Source organism: Polypterus senegalus, chromosome 2, assembly GCF_016835505.1.
Source record: "Polypterus senegalus isolate Bchr_013 chromosome 2, ASM1683550v1, whole genome shotgun sequence".
NCBI classification, from domain to species: domain Eukaryota; kingdom Metazoa; phylum Chordata; class Cladistia; order Polypteriformes; family Polypteridae; genus Polypterus; species Polypterus senegalus.
Window position 1 is genome coordinate 50,704,344 of NC_053155.1, and position 21,882 is coordinate 50,726,225.

The 21,882-nt window shown below is 36.4% G+C and overlaps 1 protein-coding gene across 1 annotated transcript in view; it reads left to right on the forward strand.

Moving 5' to 3' along the window:
• zgc:113337 (uncharacterized protein LOC503741 homolog) overlaps nt 1-17,047 on the forward strand; it is a 62,127-nt gene extending 45,080 nt beyond the window's left edge. Inside the window, 1 exon segment of the mRNA XM_039743660.1 lies at nt 15,539-17,047. The gene's annotated coding sequence lies outside the window, so the exon portion shown is untranslated.
• Nucleotides 17,048-21,882: the final 4,835 nt, after the last annotated feature.

Genomic DNA, 21,882 nt, shown 5'->3' on the forward strand with positions numbered 1-21,882 from the left:
TCATCCAAGGATGCTCTTCTGCACTTGACTTTTGTAAAGAGCTATTATTTGAGCACTTGTGGCTTTTCTGTTTGCTTGAAATAGTCTGGTCATTCCTTATTGACCTTTGATGTAAGTACCGCTTGCTAGATGTTCTATTCTTATACCATTCTTAGTAAACTCTGTAGATTGTAGTGCATAAAAATCCCATCAGGCTGCCTCTAGTCTTGTTGTAGCCCTCTTATTACCTAATCATTTGTTTTAGAGGAAGTCCCGATCTTTGTAATGTCCCAGTGGTGCTATTTGTCCTACAGCTCTTAACAAACTAATGATTTCTTAGCTTGCTGTGGACCATTGTTACCTCTGTTTTATTATTTTTAAGTCCTGTATGGCATATGTGCTTGAGAGTATATTTAGATGCATGATGGTATTCAACACACAAAAAGCCAACAGCTTTTAACAGGTGCATTTGGGCTTCAGAATTTCTAAGCAATGCTTAGAATTTCCCCCTGTGGTTAACTTTACTGTTTGCTCACACTCAAGTCACTTTATTGGTTGCTTACCACAATATAAACACAATAGGTTTGCTGTAATAAAGATGAATGCCAGGAAGCCTCAATGAAAACCAAATTCATTGTTATGAGTACTGACTTGCTCCCAGTTTTAGGTTTGGCATCAGTTCTTGTTTCATTCTGGATTTTCTGTGTGTGCATCCAATACATAAGTGAGCAGTTAAACAAATACGCAAACAGAAATTTCATTGTGATCAAGCAAATTCTTTTTCTATCATACCGGCATATTTTAAGAAAAAGATAAAAAATAACTTGATCTTAATTCAAAACCCAATTAGGTATTGTTTTGAAACTGCAATTTTTCTGCTAGATAATTGATACTTGTTCCTGAAAAGTGATTTACAGAGTGCAAACTTATTTAAAGATGTATTGTTTTCTGTGAAAGGAATCCATTTAAAATTCATTGTTTGTTGCTTCTAGACCAATCATCCTTTTTTTAACCATACATCTCAAGAACAGATGGAAGCGTTTCACAACAGGAGACATGGTGCTGTCCTGTTTAGCACTGCCCTCCTACTCGATGGAGTTTGCACCCTCTGACTCTTTTATCATAAACATGTGTGGTTAGTTTATTGGTGAAAAAATTCGTCAAATGTGTGTACTTTGCAAATGAAAGTATGGACAACAGCAGCACAGTCAGGAGTGAGGAACGTCTTTGCATGGTTGAAAAGTTTTTCTTACAATAAGGAAAATTTGCCAACCAGAAGAAAATCAAATGAAGATAAACCAAAATAAGTCATTCTTTTCCTGCACTGTGTGAGGAAATCAAATGAAGAAGTCATTTTACAGTTTGCATTATCTGTCATACGTGGCATAGTGGTGTCAAAAAATGGTTCTAAAATGGAAAGTCATTTATTTGTGGTTTTTCCTCTGGGACTCCTCAAGACTCACATCTTAGGTCGATTGGAGACTCTAATGTCCCCAGTGTGTGTGCATGAGCGAGTGTGCCAGTGAGAGCCTGGCATCTTCTCCAGGGTTGGTTCCTACCTTAAAATTAATTTAGATAGACTTCCATCTAGTAATGGAAAAAGCAGATTTACATGGATGGATTATAGTAAACAACCCCAAATAGATTCATCTAAATATTTGTGCCCATTTGCATGTTCATTGTAAGAACTGTATCCTTTTTATTTTTCTTCTAGGTCACTTTTGCGTCCGAAGTGACTTAAAAGCCCAAAGTATGTAATACATTAGTTTGTATATTTCCACACTTGGGGCAATGACAGGTTGAGTGACTTAGAGAGTGCCAAACAGCAAGACAGTTGTGGGAACAGAACAAGCAAACTAATGGCTTACAGCCCAGCAGCTGTGCTACACAGAAAGAAAAATATGAAGATTTGCTAAAAAATGTACACCCTCCAGAAAACTAAACAATAAAGGTAAATGATTACGTAAAAAAAAAATATTATTTTTGGGAAAATAAATATTAAATAGTACCACCAGAAGAAATAGCAAAGCTTAATATAGACGCCTGGTAGATTGAGTCCTCTACATATATAGTAATATGAATATTATATTCTAAGCACTCCACAATGTGACGTAGAAGGTGTGTGAATGTGCCCTGCGATTTGTTGTGCTGCCAGGATAGGTTCCAGTTGTGCCCACCATCCTAAAATTTTGGTAGGTGGATTTTAAAAATGGATGAAACGATGGTTGGCTTATATAATTGGTAACAACTTTTTAGTTTCCTAAACTCATACCTGCCTGCTGTTTTTAAAAATGTTTGATCATTAAGCATTGTCTCATTTCCTTTAATTTTAATCTTAGCTCTCCATATATTTGAAGGTCGCCTTTAGCAGAACGAGCACCGTTTCGATTACAGCCACACTGAGCACTGAGTGGCATAGATGTAGGGTGGCCATGCTTGTTATCCTGAAGTTGATTTTTTGTTTCATGCAGCTAAATAAAGAATAACAATACATTCTATATTAACACTGAGAAACTGTCAGTTAAGAAATACTTATGATTGTATGAAACAGTTTTCTTCCAGTTGCTATACATTCTGTTGCAAGTTTGTAATTTTTTATTAGTGACAAATGAGTAAAAAAAGAATTTTGATTTGGTGTGTGCTTTAGAGCAGTAGTACTATTACAGGGTAGCGGTGATGGCATCAGGCCAGTGCATCCGTGCTTAGGAGAAAAGGTTCTCTGTTTTGTAAAACAGTAGCCTGGCAACATGAACAATGCCAAAAGACGAGCTTCAGAGAGAACGCTCCCAGCTTCTGTTTTCACTCAATGGAAATCACAACTCAGATTTGTCAAAAACACTGAGACAGCTGCATCATTTCTTAAAGATAAACCAAGTGTGTCTTACTTCAAATGCAAAGCCGTGGGACAGAACAGAATGTGGCATTGCTAACGTCCGCCTGTAATGCGTACTGTTGATTTGCTCTTTCATATCTGACCCCTCTGCTTGACTTTGATTTAGTTAAATAAATATTTCTTATTTTAGAGTAGATTTCTAAAGCAGAAAGGGAAACGCCAGTTCACTTGCAGTGCTGTGATGGATGGTGCAGTTTTTGGTTAATTTTCTCTTCTTACGGATCACTTTGGGAGTAATTCCCAGAGTGGATTATTCGTTTTTGTGCACATCTGGCAGCTTTCATTTGTTTTCTGTGGCACACAACAGAAGGATGTTCAGGACTTTGTGATAATCTATTGCAATGGACATTATTTAAAAATAAAAAAAAAATCAGTATAACAATCCATTCATTGACTTTTCTATCTTGCTTTTTACATTATAAAGTCACAGGGTCTTTGTATTTATCACATCCTGCATGGCAGGGCCCAGTACTGGAGAGGACACCAGTTTATCACATGGCATGTTCACATACAGTATGTGGCCTCACTCTTTCACAATGGGCCAAGTTAGTTTCAATTGTTTAGCTAAGATGGACAATTTTGGGATGTGGAAGACACCTGAAGTCTACCTGAGAAAACAAACATTGACATGAGAAGATCATGCACACAAAAACCAACGTTCCTCTGCATCTTTCTATTGCATTATTATAATTTTTTTCTTTCCTTTATGTAGTGTATGACTGTATTTGCCACATACTTCACCAAGTGTGAATCTTGTGTTTGCCCAGCCCATGTCTACATTGGGTTTCTTGTGGGAACTCCAGCTCCAAAGTAAGACCAGGTTAAGTGTTTCAAAACAGTGTTAGTATATGTTGAGTTGATCCTGAAATAGACTGGCACCCCATCCAGGGCTTTTTCAACACTGGGTGCAAAGATAAAAAGGTTCTGACCCCCTGTGACCCTCAGTTAGATGAAGAAGGTTTCACAATTAGGTAATTCATTTCTATTATGATTTAATCAAGCCCATTCATCCACCATTTTAAAACCTATTTATCTAGTTCAGGGTCAGGTGATACTGGTGCCTATGATGGGCATCACTGGGTGCAAACTGGAAACAAGCCCTGGACATGGTGCCACTTTATCACAGGACATGCACATCACTCATACTTAACCAACACAGAACCATCATTCAACTTAGCACAAAAAGTATTGATCCAGGAGAAAAGCAGACATGAACAGAATGTGAAAACCCCACATAGACAGGATCCTAAGAGCAGCACTAGGAAGCAGCTCTGGGTGATTGTGCAGCCCACTACAGGATTAACACTCCACTGAAGGGCCCATTCATTCACCAAATTTAACCCAACCGAACATCTTTGGGTACGTGGAAGGAAAATTCAGATATTCATATTATACTTCTACATACCCAGAATGTTGAAGCTATGGGTCAGCAGCACTAGATACTGTATGCCTTTAATTCTTTTGAAATTGGAGAAAGATAATAGCATATGCTGTAACAGCAAATGTTTTTAATGAATCCTGAAAAATGTCAGTGTATTATTACAACATGATCTTCTCTACCTGAACCTATTTTGACCCTGTGCTACAACATTCATTTTTAATCTTGTCTTTTAGAATACTGTACTGTATATTTGCTCAAAATCCTGAATAAGTTCTCCATTAAAATTAGTTATCCTTTATAATTTATTGTCATAACATTGGTTTTAATATTTTCTTTCTTCTGAAATGAATATGCTCTGGTGAAAATAACAATAAGATTTACGTGTATTCACTACTAACCAAAGTCCTGGGTTGGGTATAAATAAATACAGTAGAACCTCTATCCATCCATCCTGCTACATCCTAATTACAAGCTCACGGGGGTCTGCTCGAGCCAATCCCAGCCAACAAAGGGCACAAGGCAGGAAACAAACCCCGAGTAGGGCACCAGCCCACCGCAGGACACGAACACACACCAGGGACAATTTAGGATCACCAATGCACCTAACCTGCATGTCTTTGGACTGTGGGAGGAAACTGGAGCACCTGGAGGAAACCCTCACAGACACAGGCAGAACATGCAAACTCCACAGGGAGGACCCGGGAAGCGAACCCAGGTCTCCTTACTGCGAGGCAACAACGCTACCACTGCACCACTGTGCCACCCTCAGTTAAGCCTTCTTTTGGAAATTCAACATTGCCAATCAGAATTAATAATATGACAATTAGATGTACTTTTAGATAAAAGCTGTAATCTAGTGAGACTATGAAACTGCTTTCCAAAATAGTTAAAAAGAATAGGCTGTACCTAAACTCTTAAATAAGATTGCTCTTCGGGCACTACAGAAGTTGGCTTCCTCCCATGAGCCCATGTGCACTCCTATTGCCTGATTAGAATTGTACTATGTGCTTCGATACTGCTTTTTGAGATTTCCCCCTTGCATTACATCCCCTTTACCGGACATACTATATAGCCTGTATTTTAAGATGCACTAACGGCAATGTACATGCAAAATGTTGTAAAAATAGGTTCAGGTGAGAGAGGACATGCAGGTGGTGGGTGTAACAGAACAAGATACAGAGGACAGAAAGATATGGAAGAAGATCATCCGCTGTGGCAACCCCTAACAGGAGCGAAAGAAGAGGAAAAAGGCAAACAAACAAACAGATAGACAGACAGATAGATATTTTTTATTAATATTGCATTTAAAAACAACATCAATACAAATTACAATGCATCCCCTAAACAGTCAACAATAATGCCCATGATAAACAAAATTATATAGCGACCCCCAAAATTTATTTATTTTACTTTATTTCTGCACAGGGGCACATCTGGCTTTTTACAGAAGCTCTTTAAAAACATAAATAGATAAATCAATACTGTATATACATATAGACATCCCAGAATGACTGAAAAGGAAGACAATTTAAAAATAAAAAAAAAATCATAACAGTTCATTAAACTTTATTACGAATTCCATTTTATTACATAATATGGAAACAAGAAGCTTTCATTCTGGCCAGCACTTTGACATCTAGAGTTAGAAAAACTGTAGATTATTATCTTCTTCATTGGTTTCCTGTTCTTGTGTTACACAGTTCATTTGGATTCATGCACAAATTGAGTAACTAAAGCCAACTGCCACTATGACATCTCATTCTATACTTGCTTTTTGATAATTGTATTTAGTATTTTGTTTCCTGGCTACTCTATCTGAGTCATGCACTTAACATACTCCCAAGATCTTTCCTGTACATTTACACCTTTGTGTTGTAATCTCCACTATGGTGTGATTCATCTGTCATATAAAGCAGCTTCATATTTAAATGGCCTCTAGTGCGCATTTCCTTCCTTCTGTCATTTATTCCTGTCTTTTAGCCTTGTAGAGTTTACAAATTGTGTGGCACTCCTCCCATCTTCTCAGTTTGCTCTTTACTATTGTTCAGTTAGTTTATGTTATTTCTGGTTAAGCATTAAGGTTTAATAGCTAATTTATGTAGGAGCAATTCTGTAGGGGCTTGTGTGTGTCAAGTATCTATTAGTCAAAGTGTCTCATTACAAGAGAGTGGCCATTTTCTCATAGGACTTCAGTTGAGATGTTATTATGACTCTCACAAAAAAGAATGTGTGATAAAACAAAGATGCATAACTCCATGCCTTGAAGGATTTACTGGTCTCGCAGGAAATGCTGGGCTGGGAGTAACCTGTTCCTGTTCATAATTAAAATGCTTTGAACTACTTGTATATGTAGGGTCCCAATGGAATTTTGGTAAAATCAAGTGAAAATGTTTGAAATTGATTTTTCAGTAAATATGTACTGTATATTGTATATACTCTATAGTATATGTCTAACTGTATATACTGTAAATATTCAGTGGTACTAGAAGTATTTGCTTCTTGTCTGATTCTATGCATGTTTTGCTGAGTTTTCACAGTATAATCAGCCGGTGGCAGTACGGTGATATGCTGGTAAGTATTGCCATCCCACAGATCCTGGCCTGGGAACTGTACGTGTTCCCTCCATATTTATGCAGGCTTTCCTGCAGATGCTCTGATTCTACCATATCTCATTTTATTGTTAGCTATGACATGACCTCAGGCGCCGCCGCGAGTGGCAGACTTTCCAGCAGCTCTGTGTATGACTTTATCTTTCTACCTTTTTTCTCTATTTTACTGATCACTCCTACCACTTTCTTTTATGTGGACTCATTCCCTGGATACTTTCTATTGACCATGTAATAATTGAAGGCACAATAGTAAGCCGGCCTTGTGTGTGATGCTGTTAACAGTATATTTTAATTTTAACAAGGTTTAACAATATACATTAAATAAACAAAATGAATGAATTGGCTCAGATAATTTCATAGATTATAGTAATACTAGGAGGAAAAAAAATAACACAGAAGATTGTTGTTTCATTTTAATTTGTTGTATAAAATGATCAAAGATGCAATGTTCATAATGATTTATAAATAAATTATTGTGCACTAAATAAAAATCATACAGTCACACAGAGATTATACATGCAAACAGTTCCTGGACTGAAGCCCAGCCTACTGGAACTCTGGGGTCTCAATTCAGGTGAGGGTATTCACAAACAAAGGTACAAATGATGATTTAAAAGAAGTCAAAAAACTTTATCAGATTCAACTAATAGTTAAGTGCTAGACTGAGATGTTCATCACCTTTATCCATTAGAAAAGTAGAGAGCACTCCCTAAAAAAGGTAAATGGCTTCATTAGAGATTTATGGCCTTATTCCTTGAAAGGTTCACTGTATTTGTACTGCTAACTCAATAAAATAATTTCATTGAAACTGTTTTTTTATAATGACAATAGAGAATATCCAGAGTGCAACATGTTTATCTAATTTTTGTAACTAAAAGATCTTCAGAGCTCTATATCTCATGCCATGTGTGTAGTCCTGTATTTATAAAGCTGTGCAGTCTACAGATGTTCTTTTAAACAAATAAGACATAAATGTTTAGCTTTTATTGAGTTCCAGCAAAATGTTGCTAAAAGCAATTTTTTAAGTATTATTTAATCAAAAGACACATGTAAGTGTTCTCTAGAAAATTCTCTGGATAACTTTAAAAATAGAGAATAAAGAATATAGAATAAAATAGAATATATTGTTTAACTCTTGTTTGAACACAGATTAAGATGATCTGGAATACATTTAAACATTGATCATTTTAGTTATGCTTTTGTGCTTTTATTTGATATGCTCAAAACACTTTAGTTTAGGTACTTTAAAATGCATCTATTACTCACCTACCAACAAAAACCTTCTCCAGAGTGCTAAGGACCTCGGACTGGGCCGAAGGTTTACCTTCCAACAAGACAATGACCCTAAGCACACAGCTAAAAGAACGAAGGAGTGGCTTCACAACAACTCTGTGACTGTTCTTGAATGGCCCAGCCAGAGCCCTGACTTAAACCCAATTGAGCATCTCTGGAGAGACCTAAAAATGTCTGTCCACCAACGTTTACCATCCAACCTGACAGAACTGGAGAGGATCTGCAAGGAGGAATGGCAGAGGATCCACAAATCCAGGTGTGAAAAACTTGTTGCATCTTTCCCAAGAAGACTCATGACTGTATCAGATCAAAAGGGTGCTTCTACTAAATACTGAGCAAAGGGTCTGAATACTTAGGACCATGTGATATTTCAGTTTTTCTTTTTTAATAAATCTGCAACAATTTCAAAAATTCTTTTTTTTGTCTGTCAGTATGGGGTGCTGTGGGTACATTAATGAGGGAAAAAATAAATTTAAATGATTTTAGCAAATGGCTGCAATATAACAAAGAGTGAAAAATTGAAGGGGGTCTGAATACTTTCCGTACCCACTGTACTTGTGAATAGGAGGGATCATCATAGGTCTTATACTGAAGTAATATCAAGAGGTAAATATCTCGCTTAAGCCACCTTCGAAGTGGTTATTTTAGTAAGTCATGTTGCTCAGACATCAATGATCACTTCACTCCAACAGAGGCCTTTGTTAAGGTCTTGCTTCTAAGAGTAAATGAGTAATAGATGCATTGTTTGCAGTGCCTAAACTAAAGGGTTACCCATACACTTTCTGTAAGAATTAAATAAGTGTTCATGTGCCTCAGTAGTTCTCAAGCTCGGACCCCATGTGGCTACAGGTTTTTATTCCAGCCAGTTTCACAGTCACTGAGTGATTTCTCCACTAATTGATCTTCTTAGCTGGGCTTTTTCTCATCTTTTTATTCTTATTCAGAAAATACCAGCAGTGTGATTTTTAAATTTATAAGACATTTAGAAATATGATTATTTTTGTATAGCTTTAAGTGCTTAACTCTCATTCGATGCTTTCCCATTAAATTGCTTTCTTGTTTCATTTGCTCCCTTTATTGCATCCTAAGAATGACAATTAACTGCAGGCAGAGCAGACACCAATGGTTAACGACACTCAATGCTGAAAGGTTTTTAGCATCAGACCTACCAACGTTCTCATTGGTATAAAATGGATTAAATAGCCCTGTGGTGGGCTGGCACCCTGCCCGGAGTTTGTTTCCTGCCTTGCTCCCTGTGTTGGCAGGGATTGGCTCCAGCAGACCCCCATGACCCTGTAGTTAGGATATAATGGGTTGGACAATGGATGGATTAAATAAACAGAACACCTGGAAAAACACAATAATGATGAAAATCTTAAAAATCAAGTTAAAAACTCACAAAATTATCTCCATGTAAATTATATAAACGTCTGGTAAACTCTAATAACAATCAGCAATGGTACATGCCTTCTGAACTGAAGATGGCACTCTTTCTTGTCATATTTTTCACTATAAATCAGTTTCCCTGTAAGCACAAACATACTCACTCAAAGCCACTTAATCCAATTCAGGGTTGCAGAAACAATCAGTCACAGTCAGTCATTCCAGCCCTGGATGTGGTGCCAGTCTTTTGCGGAGCCCATCTATACTCACAGTGACATGGGGCCAGTTGTGAATCATCAATTTCAGCCCTCTTTAGTATAGACCAGGGGTGCCCACACTCTTTCGGCTTGCGAGCTACTTCTAAAATGACCAGGTCAAAATGATCTACCTACATTAAAAATTATATATATATATATATATATATATATATATATATATATATATATATATATATATATATATATACTGAGTATACTTTATACATAAAATGTATGTTGTCATACTAAGCATAACTGAGTAACCTTTATGGCACAATAACAATTCAATACATTTATGGTCACTACTCTATTTGGATTTAATAATCGTCATGTGGAAAAAGGCAGACTTGCATAAATAAGTAGAATCGAATAATGCAGGCAAGGAGCTTTTGAATTCAGCCGAGTGAAAAATGACAGCTGTCCGATTAACTGCGATTTTAGTTCCCTCTCCTTTCTCTTTCTCAGATTGCTTTTTCGAAGGACGTCAGTTTCGTAGTTTTTATGAACAGTTTAAAAATGCCTTTCCACATTTTCAGCAATGATAGATTGACAGATCAGACAAATGCATTTCGATTGTGACATTGTGAGAAAAAATTCCTCTCCCAATTCTACATTCAGCCCGTACCCTCCCCAAACAATTTTTTTTTTAATCCCTTCTTTAGTCGATATAAATTGGAAGGCTAACAAGATCACAGCCGGAGTTTTGCAGTAGCTCGCGCATTTGATCGTGCGTGCGGGATGACCAGTGTGTTAGAAGAGAAGAGATCTCAGACTGGCCGCCCTTTATGTCGATCAAGTGGCAAATGCCATAGGGAGGATATATGATAGACTAACGTTTAAAAAAAATTTTTTTGAATGCAACACGATCTACCTGCTCTACCTTTGCGATCTACCAGTCGATCGCGACCGATGTATTGAGCACCTCTAACATAGACTGTGAAATTAATCATTTTACCTTTACTGTAAAAGGCTCCTTAAGTTGCATTACTGAAATTATTTCTGTGTTCTCAAATATTTAATATACTTCCTTCCTCTTAACAAAACCAGTCAAACTTATTCTGGATTTCCCAATTATGTAGTTAACTAAATGTGGAAGTTTTCAAAATTTTACTTTTGAATATGCTGTATAATGAGAATCGAAGAGTTTTTCAAAGAGCACAGCACACTGGAAGAATTAAAGATAATCTACAGGAATAGTTTATACTGTCACAAAACTATTATGTGATTTTTCTAGATTGAAGCCTTTAATGATGTGATTGTATTTTTGAATCTTTTATTTAGAAGTTAATATTCAATTATTAATGCAAAATAACAAATGTGTAGAATTACTTTCTCCAAAATATTATAACTAAGCATTCACCTTCTTCAGTACTAATCGAGTTAGATCTTATGGAGATCCTGCAACCTGTATATTATAAAGGCATAATTGGGCAAGAACCCTGTGTGCTCAATATGCTAGGCACACAGAATCATGTGCTGGGGTGTCACCAAAGAAAAGTCAGGTGATCCAGCTCATATTTATACTTGGTCTGCTTAAACACAGATTTTCCACTATAATTAAGTCAACTCTGTAAGGTATTCCAGTAACCTGGGGTGCAAAAGGCAATCGAATAGCCCTAACACTAAAGCTGTGGTAGCCGGCCTGTTGGTTTCTTCTGCAGTCAGACCCACTTCCTCCTTCATCTAATCTTCCATCTGCTCTACACTACACAGGGCTTCTGTAGCTACACATTGTCCCAGCTGCTTTTTTCCAGTGCCTGTACATACACACTTCCAGCCTCACCTCACTCTGCTCCCCTGGGGCTAGAGACAACCCATCTGCCACACTTTTCCCTGCCCCTGATAGCTGACCCAAGGCCAAGGTGCAAACCCAAGACTCACTTGTGACCATTTACCAAGCCTAATAGTCTTTATCAGCAGGAGACACATTTGAAGTGCTTCTCTAAGTGCTCTGTCTGCAACTTCTGAAGGAGCTGCTGTTATGGTTGGCTTCTCCAGAAAGCCCTGTCTGTCCTGGCAGCCCTTTCAGTTCCAGGCTAAGGATGTTAAGAAAGTTTAAAGGGTGTTGTTACAATAGTAGTAGTCAATCAACCCACTTTGCATCTGAATTTCTACTTAAGTGCTAATCAGGCATTGTTTGTTCAGCCTCAAACACTACTTAGAAATACACACACATCATGAAGAGGAAAAAACAGACAGATGGCTTTGTAACAGTCAGTAGTTTGTCTGGAACAAGTGCAAACATTGCACAAAAAAGCTATAAAATAATTTAAGAAATGTAGACATCTTTAATTTATGAGACATCAAGACAGAATGGAAAGAAAATTGAAATGTTCTTTAATGTATTATTACAATGTGCAGCAAGTTGGGAGCACTGTTAATTGTAAAAATGTCTGAAATCAACACAGGGTCCTTGAAACATAATGAAATGGACCTAAACGGAAGTCAAAGCAAATGTGATCCTTTCCGTTCTTAAAGTAAGTCTCAGAGTACAAATTCACATATTTGGGAAGAAAGGAGGAAGAAGCTGTCACAAAAGCACAAATGAGAAGAATTAAAAAAGTCTAGCTATTCTAGTTTTTTTACTCATTTAGAAACAATATGTAATACAATACACTCATTTATCAGAGTGTATGGACATGTAGAGGACCAGAGCCAATATTACATATAATAAGGGAAAAAAACTGGAACAGATCCTGAATAGGATGCCTGTTTATTACAGCGGACAATAATGCACACACTCCCATTCACTCCTACAGGGCCTTTATGATGTGGTCAATCAATCTAAACTTCACTTCTTTGAAACCAGGGAGGAAACTGGAGTAATCTGAGGAAGTCCATGTGCAGAATTTATACTCAAGGTGAAATCTGAACTTTGGACTCGAGCTGTGAGGCAATACTTTAACTAGTATGTAGTCTATTTTAGTAAAAGTGCACAACATTGATAAAACTAAATTCAGTTTGATTTAATACAATAGAAAATGCACATGAAGAAGATTCTGACAATTAGTTCTTTATCTGTGAAGTGCAATCTCAGCAGTTCACTGAAAGTCTTCAAAGGCAAGCTTTATTCATACCATTATTTATTTCTGTTAAACTCAAATGAATGACAGAATATATATTAGAATGTTTTTTATCCCATAAAAACAGCTTGAGACCAAAATAGTGCAGCTTAAGTATTAACATTTAACCAGGGGAAAACCCGGGAAGACACAGGCCAAGCATGCAACCTTCACACACAAAGTGATCGAGCCATGTTTTAAACTTGATGACTGGAAATGACTAGAACCACTCAGCCCATTTAACATCCTTTTCTTTCTTTCTTTCTTTCTTTCTTTCTTTCTTTCTTTCTTTCTTTCTTTCTTTTTTTCTTTGTTTCTTACTGGATCCCATCCCCATCACACTTATCAAATCCTGCCTTCATGTCATAATCCAAACTGCTCTTGATGCCGACAACCTGAAGAATTTTCAGCCTATTTCTAACTTACCTTTACTGTGTAAAGTTCCTGAGTGTGTTGTGGTCTCCCAGCTTTCCAGCTACTTAACTTGTAATAAGATGATGGAACCTTTTTAGTCTGGTTTCAGAGCACTGCACAGCTGTGGTGCTGCTCTGTTTCAGGTAACTTATGATTTGGTTATTGCAGCAAACATATTCTGTTAATTCTGTTAGACATTAGTGCAATATCTGATATGTCAAATATGATATTCTTCTGTCCAGAATGGAGAAAATTCCAGGAATCTCTGGTACTGCCCTCCAGTGATTTAAGTACTAACTGACTGATAGGCAGGAGATTGTTAGTCTTGGAAACAGGATTACCAACTTAGCACCAGTCTCACAAGGAGTCCCTCAAAGCTCTGTCCTTGCTCTTCTGTTCTGTATCTACATGCTTGCCCTTGACCATATTATTGGTAGCTTTGGTTTGGTTTATCATTCATATCCGGATAATACTCAGGTCTATCACAGTATTAAAAGTGAAAATTCAGAGTTTTATAAACTTAAAATTTGCATTAGTCGAATTAAAACCTGTAAATTGCAACAAAACTGAAGTCATGCTAATTGGCACTAAAGCTCAGCTTGAGAACGTGAGTTCCTGCTCACTCTTGGTGACGATGAAATCACACCTTTGCACTCCTGGAATCTTAGTATTGTTCCTCCCTTTCCTACTCTACCTACAAAAATCACATTAAGAAAATTTTGTACTTCCACCTCCATATTCCGTGTTCACTCATTCCTCTCTTTTTCTGATGCTAAGAAACTTGTCTGTGATCTTATCACATCCCACATTGAGTACTGTTACTCCCTACTGGCAACTGCCCCTTCTAACCTTTTATCACAAATCCAGTTAATTAAAAACTCTGCTGTTAAAGTCTTCACACAAACCAGCAACAGTACACACATCACACCCCTCCCATTCTACCTTCACTGGCTCCTGGTGTCTTATAAGACTGAATCTAAAATTCTATTATTAACCTACAAAGCTTTAAATGGCCTTGCACTGGACTACATCAATAACCTTCTCCATCGCTATGCTCCTGTTCGCACACTAAGGTCCTCAGATTCTGATAGTCTTGTGCCCCACACTAACAGTCACTCAGAGTGTGACAGGGCTTTTAGTTGTATAGCTCCCAGGCTTTGGAATGACCTCCCAAATTAATGAGGTCAGCTGATTCAATAAATTGTTTCAGAAAATAACTTTAAACTCATTTGTTTAGGAAGCCATTTAACTTACCCTGACATTCTGACCATTCTTTCAGTTTAACCTTATCATCCACATGCTCAGGATGATTTGTGTTTGTATTACAAGTTATACTATTTGTTCAGGGTTTTCTTGTAGCATTTCATAATGACATCCGTGGCAGAGCAACGGGTGCTGAGCAGGCTCCTGTCAATCATGGAGAATCCAATGCATCCACTGAACAGTATCCTCGCTAGACAGAGGAGCAGCTTCAGTGACAGACTGAGGAGATCGTTTCTCCCCCGCACTATGCGACTTTTCAGTTCTACCTTTAATGTTAACATTATTCAAAGTTATTGTCTGTTTTTACCTGCATTTTTATCACTCTTTAATTTAATATTGTTTTTTGTATCAGTATGCTGCTGCTGGAGTATGTGAATTTCCCCTTGGGATTAATAAAGTATCTATCTATCTATCTATCTATCTATCTATCTATCTATCTATCTATCTATCTATCTATCTATCTATCTATCTATCTATCTATCTATCTATCTATGTATTGTATTTTGTATCTGTGAAGCATTTTGAGCTTAGAAAAGGTGCTATATAAATACTAGATATTCTTCTATTAAATGTATTCTTAAATTAGTTGATTAGTTTTTGTCTCCCTTGGTATTTGTTGCCCATAGTATATACCACTTTGATTAATCAAAATAAAAAAAAATAAAAACCTTAAAACCATTCACTAGTAAATGATAAAGAGGAGTTAAAAAAGTAGAAAATGAAAACACTCCTAATAAAAAGTTGTAGTAAGCATCTTTCAGATTTTTTTTTAATTAACACAGCAAGAATTGTCTGGGGTTCACTTAACATCAAGATTGATATTACATTTAAAAATTCCTAGGAACAAAAGTCTGCAGTCTCCCCGCTGCTTGAGGGTCAGGATTGGCCAAGTCTAATTTTGAATGTTTGGTTGGCAGGCTGTAAAATATCTTAATTTTAAAGTCAGATTTTTGATCATTTTCTATTCTGTTTTATCATGTTTATTTGTCTTTTCATTTTAACAGTTTTTTATTGTGACAGAAGAAGGACTTTATTTCTTCAGTTTACAGAGTAAAGCTGACTGCAGCCTCAACTTTGCTTTCTTTCATCCTCACCGCAGATTGGAATTGTTAAGATGTTATTCTGTAAACTCTTTGGAAAAGCAGGTGTCGGTCTACTACAGTACACGAGCTTGTGATTTAAAAAGACTTTTAATGTACCCCATTAACAAACAATATAATTGGTATTCAAATATTTTATGTATGGTGAATAACTTTTCTCTACAGTTTACTGATTAGAAAATATTGTAAAAGGCTGAAGATGAAACATTAGGACTTTGATGCACTTCTGATTCCCTAGAATTAAGCCTTACTTTTAAAAATCTTTTGATTTTTGAGGTGGCCTTTAATCTCTATGTGCCTAAAGCTAGACACTTTTTTTGTTTTGATTATTTGTACATTTAAAATAAAAAAATTAATAATATAACCAATAGCTGAAACATATTAAAGTGCTAAATATACATATTAGATACCCACCTATCCATATATCATTAACTTCCCTTTCACCTACTTCATGCTTATAAATTAATTTACAAATCCCAAACTGGCTATCATAGTGTTCACTATGATATAATAGTCATCCCTTCATGCACCCATCCCTCAATTCATTGTATTCAACAAACTTTTCCTCTTGGGGGTCACAAAAGCACAGCAACTTTATTTTTTTAACAAATATAAAATGTTGTTTTTTCTATTTAAAATTAGGAGTATCACTGTCTATGATATGCTGTAAATATATTAATGAAGAAGAACATTTTTGATGTGTAATGCAGATTTCTCATTGTAAAGGCAAACTGGTTTAAGTAGTGGAAAATCTGTGTATTCTTCACTAACTTTAAGCAGTAAGAGTCAAAGCTAATATTACATTTGTATTTTAGTACTATTAAAAATGGTACCTTCTATTACAATATATTTAATTTACATCTTTAAATACTATACTAGTATATTTCCCAGTGTAACAAAGGTTTATTTTTATAGATTCAGACCACATTTTTCAACTTGAAAGTATTGCCATGCAGTGTTTCTGTGTATAGGATTTCATGTTTAATTGTAGATGTAAGAAAGTCAAGCTGGTGCCTTCCTGGTTGCTTCCGTCTTCCTGCATAACTAACACAACCATTTCTAACCAAGACAATAAGAAAAACAGACAAAGTTTGTGAACCCAATTGAAGTGAATGTTTGTCTTTAATGTTATAACTTGAGTTTAAAATGTGTCATAAAAGGTGACATTGAATATTGTCTATTAAAACTTAAATTTTCAGAAGGCTTAACTAATGACATACAGTATGTAATATTGACTGTTAATATAAGTAACATTAATATGTTAAATTATGAGGCTACTAAGAACACTAAATGATATTTTCTTTCTTCCTTTCTTTTGTTTTGTTGTTTTGACTTAAAAAAGCTTGAGAATAAAGCTGGGAAAGCTCTTAGATTGTTTAAGAATATACTGTATAATAAAGCTGTTTTTTAAAATTGGGAGATTTTTTTTACATTAGATTTACAGTTCTTATTTTTAATAAACTGTATGTGAATACAATTATTTGAAAAGAATAAAAAGTTATTTTCTGTATTTTTTATCCTAAAATCTCATTTACATACCTGTCAAAGTGATAAAACACCTTTTCCCAATCCTTTTTGTCCATGCATGATAACTGCTCCATTGGAAGTGGACTGTCAAGCAGCCTTTTCTATCATTTCTGCACGCACTCAGAAGACAAAGTGCACAATAAGAGATAGTTTTGGAGGCACTCGTACCATCCTTCCATCTTCCAAACCTGCTTATCCTGAGCAGGGTCACTGAAGCCTTTGCCAAGAAGAATCAGACACATGTCAGAAACAATCTCTGGACAGGGTGCCAGTCCATCACTGGTTGAACACACTCACACAGGCCAATGCAGCAATGCTAATTCACCTAAACTGCATGTCTTTTGACGATGGGAGGAAACCCGCAGGGCCAAGGAGAAAACATGCAAACTCCACACCAGGAGCATCCAGGATGTGAACCCTAGTTTCCTTGTTGTAAGGGGGCAGTGCAACCTTTTGCCCACCCAAACACGCACCATGTAGAGAGAATTAGTTTGAGTTGATGGGAATGTTGGACTCAACTCTGTAAAGTGGTTGATATCTAATTTACTCCATGCTGCTGTTTAAAAAATAAGGGATAACTCATTTTTCTGTATTCAGCAGCCAAATTAACTGTTCAGCTCACAGTAAAACTAATGAATGCAACTGTCAATGATAAAAGATCTGATTATGCGTGAACATACAATAAAAAGTTTAAATTGCCCTCTTCTATAAGTAAATTGTACATTTTTATCATGTTTGTCAAAAGTAGAAAGTGTGAACAGAGGGGTTTGAAATAGGGGATGAAATCAGAAAAACTACATATGCAAGGTTTAGAACATTATCGTGCTGAACTGTGCTTTATGGAAGGAGAATAAATAAATAAATAATCGTTTTGCCAGTATGTTTCTCAAACAATAACAAGTCAATCAAAATGACACCTTTTGTTGGAGAACTGAGCAGATTACAATATGCAAGCTTTTAAGGCAGCTTAGTTGCTTGAAGATGGGGTCTGAGTTGCCTCGAATGTTTGCATATTGTAATCTGCTCAGTTAGCCAACAAAAGGTGTTATTTTAATTTAATTCTCATTGCATCCATTATGGATAACACAGTACATCACCCTACCACTCAAAGAATATTATTAAAACAAAGGCAGAAGTGTGCATTCATTACGGAACAAATTAGAAGAAGGTATTCCTGTAGGACAGTGCCTGTAACTGCACACCTAGCGATAAGACTGTAGATAAAAAAGTAGAATCATTCACTGGAATGTCATTTGTACCTTATTAACAGTTGTGATAATAACAGACTTCGAGATAAATAGAGTGTTTGGGAACCGGTGGGCCCCTGTTTAATTCCAGAGTGTAATGGAAAAAAGTGGCCAAAATAAACAGCATACAAGGGTGCTAAAATAGAAGAATAAAGAAATGCTTCTGAGCTGTCCACCTCAGTCTTTGGTAGTCATCAAACTGACTGCCTGTTCTGGTCCCTAATGACATGCACCCGAAAGTGACACCACTTATCTTCTGGTTGATGATTCTCTGAACTGCAGATGGAAATAGAGTTTGTGTTGACAAGGACGCCCTCTCTCGACCCCGGGTGGTTTTGCTTACCTGATCAGAACCTTGAGGATTCCTCCTAAGGGCAGCTGCCTGACATAGTACAACCGGCATTAACTCTGCCACCTCACTGATCCAGGATCCTGGTTCAAACCCTAACCCAATTGATATCTGTGTAGATTTTGCATATATGTAATATACTATATTTGTGCTCCTGTTATCCCCACATCCGTAAGATGTTTTTGTCAGTTTGATTGGCAATTTTAAATTATTCCGGTCTGAGTGATTTTGAATGTGTTTGAGTTTGTACAGCAATGGACCTAATGCTGCGATAGATAGATAGATAGATAGATAGATAGATAGATAGATAGATAGATAGATAGATAGATAGATAGATAGATAGATCGGTGTAAATGAGTGCACTCCCTTTTAAAATTAAGATTTCTCAGTGAACTCCAGAACAATTAGCAGAATTTTGACAAAACTGCATTTATTAAACATTTGTTTTATTAACAGCATAAACACTTGGTCATCAATCTCATTAGGATAAGAAAATAATAAATTTTATTGCAATGATTGTTGCAAAAATAAACACAGCCTACAACAAATTCCACCAGAACTAATATTTTGTATGGGCTCCATGCTTTTTAATAACAGCCTCTCAACTCTTATAGACATGGAATGAACACTTCTTGAAGAATGAGCTCTTTCGGAGCCTGGATGCCGGATGGAGAATGAGGCTGAACCTGTCCTTCTTGAACTCCCCACAGGTGCTCTTTTGAATGAGGTCAGGTGACATGCTAGGTGATTGAATCACTTCCACCCCGTTCTTCTTCTTCGATGTATGTTTTGGGTCATTATCATGTTGAAAGAGTGCCCAGAAACACACGGCACAGAAAGATGGTAGCATCTTCTACCTCAAGATTTCACAGTACAACTGTGATTTCATGAGGCCATCAATGAAGTACAATTTCCTGATAACTGCAGCACTCATTCAACCCCATCCAAGAACACTGCCACCACCATGCTTACTGTGTGTACAACAACAGCAACATTTATTTCTATATCACATTTTCATACAAAAGATGAAACCTAAAGTCTTTTACAACATGTCAAAGAGGAAGTTACATACAAAGTAAAGTGTATTCAATTTAGATAAGAATAACAATGAATAAATCGTATACAAATGATAGATAAATATTGCACACATGCATAAGTAAGATATATAGTTAAGAGAAACTGTACCATGCATTTTTCATTCTACTCCGCACTTTTGAGATGCCATACAGTTTTGACGCCATCAGTTCCAAAAAGATTTATCTTAGTCTCAGAGAGTCACCGTAAGCTCCACCTTTGTCAACATGGGTCCTGGCAAATGCTAAATAAGCTTTTTGGTGCATGGGCTTTTACAGAGGCTTCCTTCATGGACAACACTCTTTCATGTCACTGCTCTTCAGAGTACGCCATATTGTGTCATGGGAAACAGTCACCCCAGTTTGACTTTCTACTCCTTTAGCTAACTGATGATTTTCCTCGACCCTTCTAACCACAAAACGCTTAATTTGAGATGTTAGCATGGATTACCTGGACGTTTCAGAGTGCTTGCCACAAGTCCTTCCTTTTTGGATCTCTAAATCATTTTTGCTATTTGTATTCCAGCTAATTAGCTGTGCTTTACTAATTGTCTTGCAGTCTTGACCATTTCTGTGCAAAGAAATGATCTTCTTTTGGAAGTATTGCGACATTTCACTTCCATGTGGTGTCTTTTTTGTCAGCACTGAATTTGAGGGGATTGTTAAAGACCACCCTTAATTGTCAGTTATCTGGTGGTCACCTGTGTGATGATTGATTAGACTCATCTGTCATTGAATTCCTTTTAATTATTACTTTATGAAGTGTTATTCCTAAGACCGACATTGTGGTGTTCTCAATTTTGCATCATGGTCTTAAACCACTTTTTTTGTACTGACAAATTTCATTTGCAACCAATGAACCAGATTTATTGGACTGTTTCATGGTATAGGATCCCATTGAAAGTATTAATTCTGAAGTATTACCTTTCCTGCTCTTCCAATTGTAAATAGTTCCTTCCTATAGTAAAGTGTAGTATTCTTATTATTGCATCATACTCTTCAATTACAATTTACATTTACAGTTTATTTACAGCAAAATTGTCTGAAATGGTCTGATGTCACTATTTGACTCATATTTCAGTTTATTTTTCAGCTTTCTTATTTTTACACACTTCTTCTGTCTGCTTTCCCTTTTCTGTATTTTAGAAATTTAATTTTCTGCCCATTAGAAGCTTGACTGGGCAATCCAGGAGCTCAGCCTATTGTTGTTCATGCTAGAAGCACATGGTATCAGTCATCTGTTTTCTCATTATTGCTTTTACTATTTGTGCTCTACATATCTCAGCCTTAAAAATGACAGCTTGAAGAAAGTGAAAACAACCAATTAATTGTCAAACATTCATTAAAAGGTGCACATTTTCAAAGTCTTCAACTGCCAAGCACAGCATTTTTTGGAAAAGCAATTCATCCAAAGAAGAATTTGAAACAAGTGATCATTTTTCTTAAAGGTTTAGATTTTAATTAATATTGAAATGTTTGGAAAATATGCACACTCTAGTAATAACATTATAATAACCATTATAATGAAATAAAACAAATCTTATCAGACCTTCATTTAGGATCTGTCTATTGCAAACATTTCCCCAGCTAGAAAAAGATTGCCAGAGGCCTATCAAGATCTCCAAATAAAAGAGGAAGCCATAGTAGCAGTACATGAGCTATTGAAGCTTAGACTGGAACACTACCACACACACCAACAGAGACAAAGACTGAGAGAGTAACGGTAATGACTACACCAATATCAGGCAATAGCACATCAACAAAAGCATATGGGACTAAAGAGCATCAGCAGAAGATTGCTGAGTCTAATGCATGCTGGAAAAAAGTCCATCAAGGGATTTGTCACAGTAGAGGGCATGTTTATAGTGTCCTTTCATATTTTATATGATTCTAGGGAAGCAGGGGTTGATCTACAATGAAACTAATGAAGCTTAAGCTTCAGGTCCCCTAATCATGGAGGGGCCCCAGAAGAAACTTTAATTACCCCCCCTTATAACTCGAAAAACTATAAGGCATAGGAAGTTTAAAATTACACCATTGTCCTTGACGTGA